Raw genomic sequence first — 8,416 nt, 5'->3', positions numbered from 1 at the left:
TTTGGTGATATTTAACGCATCGTCTGCCTGTCTACACTAACACTGGTTCATAGTAGAATGTTAATTCTCTTAAATGTTCTGTCCATGAGGTACATGTACCTCCAAAATGCAGCTCTCATAAATCATTGAATAAAGATAGGAGATTCTGGGGCACATTTGGGACTATCCATGACTCATGAGGAAACTTGGCCATGTTCAGGAATTCTCATGGGGTTAGAATTCTCGACCGAGATCTTCAACACCAAGGGGTTGACTTATCCTGTATTCAATATTATTGCCAAGCAGTCAAAGGTAGGCCTATTATATTTATATAAGCATTAGGGCATGAAGGGCATGAAGAAAGAAGAAGGAAATGGTGTATTCAGATGAAACGGGTAGAGCGGTGGAAGCCAAAGCCCTGGGATGTCATGTGCAGCCAACACTTTTTACCTGTGGACTTCGATCTTACAGGCCAAACCAAAAGACTACGTCATGATGCAGTCCCATCAAAGTTTGACTTACCAGAGCACTTGCAAAAAGTATGTTTGTGTTGTTTGTGATCTTTTCTAAACGAACTAAAACCTTCATACTTTAATATTTGGACAGTGTGTAAAATGTGTGGGAACTATATGTAATGGTACGCGGCGGCGGACTCTTTTTTGACTCTAACTTTAAGACAGATAAAGTAACTGCATGTTTTATTCTGTGGTATACTTTACATTGACAATATGTGGCTGATGTTTGCTTTTCAGCATGAGAAGAAACGTCAAACGCAAACTTCAAAGAGGGCATTGGAGGAGCGCCAGGACGACCATCAGGCTCACATGCATGAATCCAATACTAAAAGCCTTGACAGTGGACATGTACATTCAAGTATACCTGATGTATGTATATTGGAATTAGTAGCTTAAAATGCTAGCATTGATTGATTTTTATATAAAAATTAGTCACGTACTACAGGTAATTTACATAGTCCTAGTGAAAAATCATCTTTTTTGGGGGGCATATTTGTCTGGTGATATTCTGCTCATGCATATTTTTTGTGCTGTGATGTTGTAGTTCCATAGCTATGCAGCGCCCGACGAAGCTGTGGGAAAAGTCAAGTTGAGGAGGACAGAGGATCGAGTGGCTGACTTAGAGCTGCAGCTGAAAAACACAAAGGCCAGAGAGAAAAGATGTAAGAGCACGTTATCATCCATAGAGGATGAGTTGAAGGAACGCAACCTCATGACAGCAGAACTAGAAGAAAAGCTCCAGGCGTACCGTGGTAGGACTTATTCATCGTATTGGTTACATTACGTAGATATATATGCCACTGGCATCTGAATGAAGTTCATTCTGTCAAACAACAAATATCATTCTGATAATCTGATTATCGGTACAACTACATCACTTTGTGTTCAATAACCATACTTTTGGTCTAAACATTACTTTCTAAAAGATTTTCATACATGAGCAATGTTTTATGTTATATATTTCGTTTCAGACTTTCCCATGGATCTATTTGAAAAACCAAAGGGAAGTGAGGCATACACAGCAGAACAGAGAAGGTTTTCTCTGACCTTACATCTGTACGGACCTAAGGCATACGAGTACCTTCGCAGCAAACTTAATATGCCTTCAACCAGGACACTGAGAATGTAAGTTGTCACAAACATGGATGTATTATATTTAATTTGTTTGACATGTGTCAACTACATTTTGAACTCATTAAGTAGTTGTTAATAATGATCACAATAGTCAAATTGATTATTTAAGTTCCATAATTTTTTCTAGGTGGCTCTCTAATGTGGATTGCACCGCAGGAATCAATTCTTCGATGATTATGTGCCTCAAGGAAAAATGTGCAAATGATCCCGAGACATACAAGAATGTTGCTCTCATGATAGACGGCATGGCCATTAGGAAACAGATTGTTTATGATCCAAAGGAAAAGAAGATGCTTGGATTTGTTGATCTAGGAGATGACTCGGAGAGCACCAATGAGGCAAAAGAAGCCCTCGTCTTCATGGTTGTTGGCCTACGAGGCCATTGGAAAGCTCCTGTGGCCTATTTCTTGACAAACACTTTAAGAGCTGCCACTCAGAAGCAACTGCTTTTACAGTGTATCGCGTCCTTGCATGGGATTGGCATCCATGTGAGGACACTGACGTTGGATGGACATGCTTCCAACCTCGGGATGTGCAGAGATCCTGGCTGTAGCTTGAGTGCACTCGACTGCAAGCCATCGTTTAAGCACCCTGATACTAACCAGGAGATTTTTGTCATAATGGATCCATGCCATATGCTGAAGTTAATGCGAAATATGTTCCAAGCATACGGTGTCATAATGTCTGACAAAGGACGTATTGATTGGCGCTTCATTTTGGATCTACAAAAACTTCAGGATGATACTGGATTGCGATTGGGAAATGGATTGTCGTTCAGGCACACGAACTTCATGAAACAGAAGATGAAAGTTAGTCTTGCTGCACAGTTGTTGAGCAACTCCGTTGCAACAGCACTACGTTCAATGGAGCTAGAAGGCCATGCCAATTTCCAGGGTGTATCTGCCACCGTTGAATTCATTCAGGTATGCTTATAGTTGTGAATTTATGCCCAATTTGGTTTCAAATCAGACCCAAAAAAGTTCTACAAGTGCAGCTTTGTTTGCTATTTTTCAGTATGATTGAAATACCAATTGTAATATTACGCCATAATGCAGAGGTAACTTGAGGCTTATTGTAGGCCCAATATAAACATACTCTTTACTCTGGTCACATTCTTGACTGACTATTTTCAGGTGATCGATAAACTGTTCGACATCATGAATGTGAGAAATGCCTATATGCATGGGTTCAAGTCGGCTCTCAGCCCCTCCAGTATTGGACACACCATGACGTACATGGATTCTGCGGCGACGTATTTGCAGTCGCTGAAGACAATAGAAGGAGAATTCATCCACAAAACTAGAAGGTTTGTGTAATCCTGATAACTTGTTCCTCCTCTGGTTCCTGCCCCACCCCCTCCTTGACCTCTGCCAGTTTCTCCCCCACCTCCCTCTCCTATGCATCAGATATAAGTTCATTCCGGTTAGTTAGGATACTTATTGTTACTTGTTGTTTTGCAGACACACTGCCATTACAGGTTTCATAGTTTGCATTGAGAGCTTGAAGCGTCTTGTGCCACTGCTGCTACAGGAACAAGCATATGTACTGACATACAAACTGTCACAAGATCATCTGGAACTATTCTTCAACTCAGTGCGCAGAGCAGGCAAGTTACATGCATTTCTCTTTCATAAGTTTAATAGCTAATATAGGATTTAATTTAAGTTCTGTACTCTTTGTATATAATTTATTTCGGGACAGTAAACACAAACTTGTACAATATTTTGTCAGTGGTGAGTTGTCGTAATTTTACATCGAGCTTGTTCCAGAGTTTCACGCCAACAATAGATACACTCATTGCTTTTTACTTAATCATATCTGTTGTTGTATGAAATTATTTAAGTACTGTACTTTTGAATTAAAAGGACATGTTTCTCTCATGAAGGCAAACATTCTGTTTCAGGGGGCTGGAACAACAATCCCAATGTCCAGCAGTTCAAGTCTATATACCGGAAGCTGTCTGTTCATTGCGGAATTGAGCCAACCAAAACTGGAAATGTTCGTGCTCAAGATGGCACACTCTGCATGGCTACTACAAGCCAGTCGGATGACTGTGACAACTTTGACAGTGTTGTGTGTGTGATGGCTGAGCATGACTATGCAAACTGGATACCACCACAGAACAAATGTCTACTGGACAACAGCATCACATACATTGCCGGATGGATAGTCAGGCGTGTGTGCAAAGCTGTGCAGTGCAACACTTGCAGACTTGCTTCGTTCTCCGATTCGATGCCTCAGGATTATTCTCAGTCCTACCACCTGCTCAGGCTGAAGAACAATGGTGGTCTTATGATCCCATCACCAGGTGTGGTGAAGGTCTTGCACACTGCTGAGAAGGCCATCCAGAGCCTTATGGATGTGCACACAGTCAAACTCTGTACATTTCAGCAGGTTCTACTATGTGTGAAGGAAATGACAGCTTCAGAAGAACTCTTTGATATGGGCAATCATATCATTGAAACCCAATATGGCATAGATAATCACCTGTACGACCTGATAGGTATTCTCACCAATGCTTATTATGACCTGAGGCAGCACCACATTGCAAAGACCTACAATGTTAGGCGAATGGGGATGTCAATAAGACACGAGTCAACCAAGCTGGTGCTGTTCAAAGGCCAGTGATTGACAGGCATACACAGTGTACAGTTACTGTACACACACTCAGTGTACATATGTACATGTGTGATATCACTAACCCGTGTATTTGTGTTTTATTAAAATGTTGTTAACGTGTGATGTGGTTTTATTTCTTAGCTCTGTGTATATCCATGAATATATTACATGTAACAATCTTTGATTCTTTTTATTAAAATTGCGCAATGATAGTGGCATCTTTAATTCAAACAAATATTTCTCCGTTAATATTTGCAAAGGAAACCAACAAATGCTTGGCAGAGATTTGGCCACAGCTGCTGGTATTTTGTGTGGGTGTCTGCGTAAGTTTTCTGTTCATATCCCTTCAACTTTGCTTGGGAGAGCAGTTTTCGTTGGTGTTGCGAAGATTGCACCGTCGTTAACTAGTGTGATGTGCTGATCTGCTGTTGCTGTGAGGCAGAGTTCAAACCGCAAGGAAAGTGTGGTGCATATAATGTAAGCCTATATATTTATTGCTATTTTCAACGCAAAAGTGGACAAGTACAAATGTTAAAGAAAGCAGTTAAATTCAATGATGACAGATCCACATTGTGCTTGTGAGTGACAACCCTCAACTCCTGCAAATAGTAAGTCAAACAATGAACGCCTTGACACTGTTACAATAATTAATATGTGAACATATTGTTCTCACACTGGGGCAAATAGTCCCAGACCCCTCGCTCAGTATAAGGTACTGTATTGTACAATATGATGAATTAATCCTTGTCCATGTATTTAAATGGTCTGTTTATTAGTCCCAAAATGGCTTCAGCTGCGGCTTTGGAGCATTGCAGTCTGGGTTTGAGATCATTATATTAATCCGTACACTGAAGGAGCTGGGCTCCAACGCGAGTTGAAAGAATTGACGCGACCAAAGATGGAAATTCGTCCGAGTAGGTTTAATAAATGTATCACACTCGGGTACTCTGAAAAGCCCGTTTATCGGGCAGCAATATATATACACATTTATGTCGGGAAGTTTGCCCGGCAAAAGCTATACCGGGCATGCCCGGGTATCAAGGGCGAGCCTTGGAAAGGCGAGTCTGGACCTGCCCGGGCGTGTTTGGCTGCGGCCTGGCAAGTCGACGCTGGGCGTGCCCGGGCGCTCTGGACGAGCACTGGAAAGGCGATAGCGGGCATGCCCGGACGCTCTGGGCGAGCCCTGGAAAGGCGATAGCGGGCATGCCCGGACGCTCTGGGCGAGCCCTGGAAAGGCGGTAGCGGGCATGCCCGGACGCTCTGGGCGAGCCCTGGAAAGGCGATAGCGGGCATGCCCGGGAGGTTCGGGCGTGCCCGGGAACAGTGAGTCCGGGCATGCCCGGGAGAGGCGCGTCTGGCCGTGTTCTGGCCGGTGCAAGGCGATTGTGTGCATCCAGCGGTAACCGCTACACACGCCCCTCCAGAATCGACCTGCACCGGCAGGGTCAATTTAAGGGGGGTCCGGATGACCCGGCCGAAGCGACCCCTGGAGGGTCGTGGGGAGGGGTCCGACGTGGTGGTGGGTGGTCGAGCGGGGGGAACTGTGGACGGGGGGCGGCCTCGCCGCGGAGGAGGGGCCAACCGTGGTGGTCGGTCGACGTCCATGTGCGCCGGTTTGAGGCGGTCCACAGAAATCCGGTCCGGCCGGCCGCCGAAGTCGACGATGAAAGACTTGTCGCCCCGTCGCAGGACCCGGAAGGGCCCGTCGTATGGCGGCCGGAGTGGCCCCCGGTGCGCGTCATGACGCACAAAGACGTACTCCGCTGTGCGAAGCGCCGGGGGGACGTAGGACTGGGGGCCACCGTGGCGGGACGCCGGCACGGGGGCAAATCGTCGGGCGGCCTCCTGGAGGTCCGAGCGCTGCCGAGCGGCGGACCAGGGACTGGTAGCGTCGGGCACGAATTCGCCCGGGACGCGGAGCGGCTGGCCGTAGACGAGCTCGGCGGCAGACACCTGGAGGACTTCCTTGGGGGCCGTGCGAAGGTCCAAAAGGACCCACGGCAGCCGGTCGGCCCAACCGTCGTCCTGAAGGCCGGCCATGAGTGCGGCCTTCATGGAGCGGTGAAACCGCTCGCACAACCCATTGGCTTGGGGGTGGTAGGCCGTGGTGCGGTGCAGCGTGACCCCCAACGAACGGGCGACTGCGCCCCAAAGCTCAGACGTGAACTGTGGGCCGCGGTCGGACGAGATGTCCGCTGGTGCGCCGAAGCGCGCGACCCAGGTGGCGATGAACGCCTGCGCCACGTCGGCGTTGGTGGTGGAGGTGAGGGGCACGGCCTCCGGCCACCTGGTGGTCCTGTCCACCATGGTGAGCAGGTGGGTGAACCCCCGCGAGGGGGGCAGGGGACCCACCAGGTCCACGTGGACGTGGTCGAAACGCCGTTCAGGCACGGCGAAAGGTGCCAGCGGGGCCTGGGTGTGGCGGTGGACCTTGGCTCGCTGGCAGGCCGTGCAGGCGTTGGCCCAGTCGCGGATGTTTCGTCGAAGGCCGTGCCAGACGAAATGCGCCGACACCAGCTTCTGAGAAGCTTTCCGGCCCGGGTGAGAAAGGCCGTGGATGGAGGCGAAGATGCGGCGCTGCCAGGAAACGGGCACGATGGGGCGAGGCTGGCCCTGGGAGACGTCGCAGAGCAGGACGGTGCCCGCGAAGGGGATGTCGGCCAGGCGGAGGCCCGTGTCCGCCGCCCGGAGGGCCTGCACCGAGGCGTCGGTGGTCTGGTCGGCCGCCATGAGCGCGAAGTCCACGCCGAGGTGGACCGCGTTCGCGCTGGCCCGCGAAAGGCAGTCGGCCACGGCGTTGTCTTTGCCGGCGACGTGCTGGATGTCCGTGGTGAACTCCGACACGGCGGAGAGGTGGCGCTGCTGGCGGGCCGACCACGGCTCCGTGACCTTAGCCATTGCGTAGACCAACGGCTTGTGGTCGACGAAAGCCGTGAACGGGCGGCCCTCCAGGAGGTGTCGGAAATGGCGAACGGCCAGGAATAGCCCGAGCAGCTCGCGGTCGAACATGCTGTAGTTTAACTCGTTCGGCCGGAGTTGCCGGCTGAAAAAAGCGAGTGGCTGCCAAACCCCGTCCACCCATTGCTCATGGACGGCGCCCACCGCGTAGTTGGAGGCGTCCGTAGTGAGGGCGATGGGCGCGTTGAGCACCAGGTGAGCCAGCAGCGTTGCGTCGGCGAGGGCCCGTTTGGCGCTGGCGAAGGCCGCGTCCATGGCCGCGGACCAAACAATGTCATGCTTGGCCGGCTTGCCCCGGAGGGCCTCGTAAAGGGGCCGCATGAGCTGAGCAGCGCGGGGCACGAATCGGTGATAAAAATTCACCATGCCGAGGAACTCTTGGAGGGCCATGATGGAACGGGGACGCGGGAACGTGGTGATGGCCTCGACCTTGGTCGGCAGTGGCACGGCCCCGGTCTTGGTGATGCGGTGGCCCAAAAAGTCAACAGTGGTCGCGCCGAAGTGGCATTTGACCGGGTTGACAATTAAGCCGTGCTCGCTGAGGCGACCGAACAGTGTTCGGAGGTGGAGGAGGTGCTCGGCGCGGGACGTGCTGGCGACGAGGATGTCGTCCAGATAGACGAAAAGAAACGGCAGGTCGCGCAGCACGCCGTCCATCAAGCGCTGGAATGCCTGGGCCGCGTTCTTGAGGCCAAACGGCATCCGCAAAAATTCGAACAGGCCGAACGGCGTGATGACGGCCGTCTTCGGGACGTCGGCCGCCCGGACAGGTACCTGGTGGTAGCCCCGTATCAGGTCAATTTTCGAAAAGATGACCCGTCCCGCCAAACGGGCGGAAAAGTCCTGAATATGCGGGATCGGTTACCTGTCGGGGGTGGTAGCGTCATTGAGACGGCGGTAGTCGCCACACGGGCACCATCCACCCCCCGGCTTTGGCACGATGTGCAGTGGCGAGGCCCACGCGCTATCGGAGCGCCGCACGATGCCGAGGTGCTCCAACGCGTCGAATTCGGCCTTCGCCACGGCGAGCTTGGCTGGGTCGAGGCGGCGGGCCCTGGCGTAGACCGGCGGGCCCGTAGTGGGTATGTGGTGCTCGATCCCGTGCCGCACCACGACGGCCGAAAACGTCGGCCGCGTGAGGGCCGGGAATTCCACGAGCAGGCGAGCGAACTCGTTCGTTGCCAGGAGGGCGCACGCCAGTTCGGTCGGCG

The 8,416-nt window shown here is 50.9% G+C and overlaps 1 long non-coding RNA gene across 1 annotated transcript; it reads left to right on the top strand.

Moving 5' to 3' along the window:
- The first annotated feature begins 409 nt into the window (after positions 1 to 409).
- Positions 410 to 785, top strand: LOC137429244 (uncharacterized). Its single transcript, XR_010984850.1, has 2 exons — positions 410 to 518; positions 732 to 785. It is a non-coding gene; the product is annotated as an uncharacterized LOC137429244 (long non-coding RNA).
- The last annotated feature ends 7,631 nt before the right edge of the window (positions 786 to 8,416 follow it).

Source organism: Myxine glutinosa, chromosome 6, assembly GCF_964187855.1.
Source record: "Myxine glutinosa chromosome 6, kmMyxGlut1.1, whole genome shotgun sequence".
Lineage (NCBI taxonomy): Eukaryota > Metazoa > Chordata > Myxini > Myxiniformes > Myxinidae > Myxine > Myxine glutinosa.
This window is presented reverse-complemented; position numbering and strand designations above follow the sequence as displayed.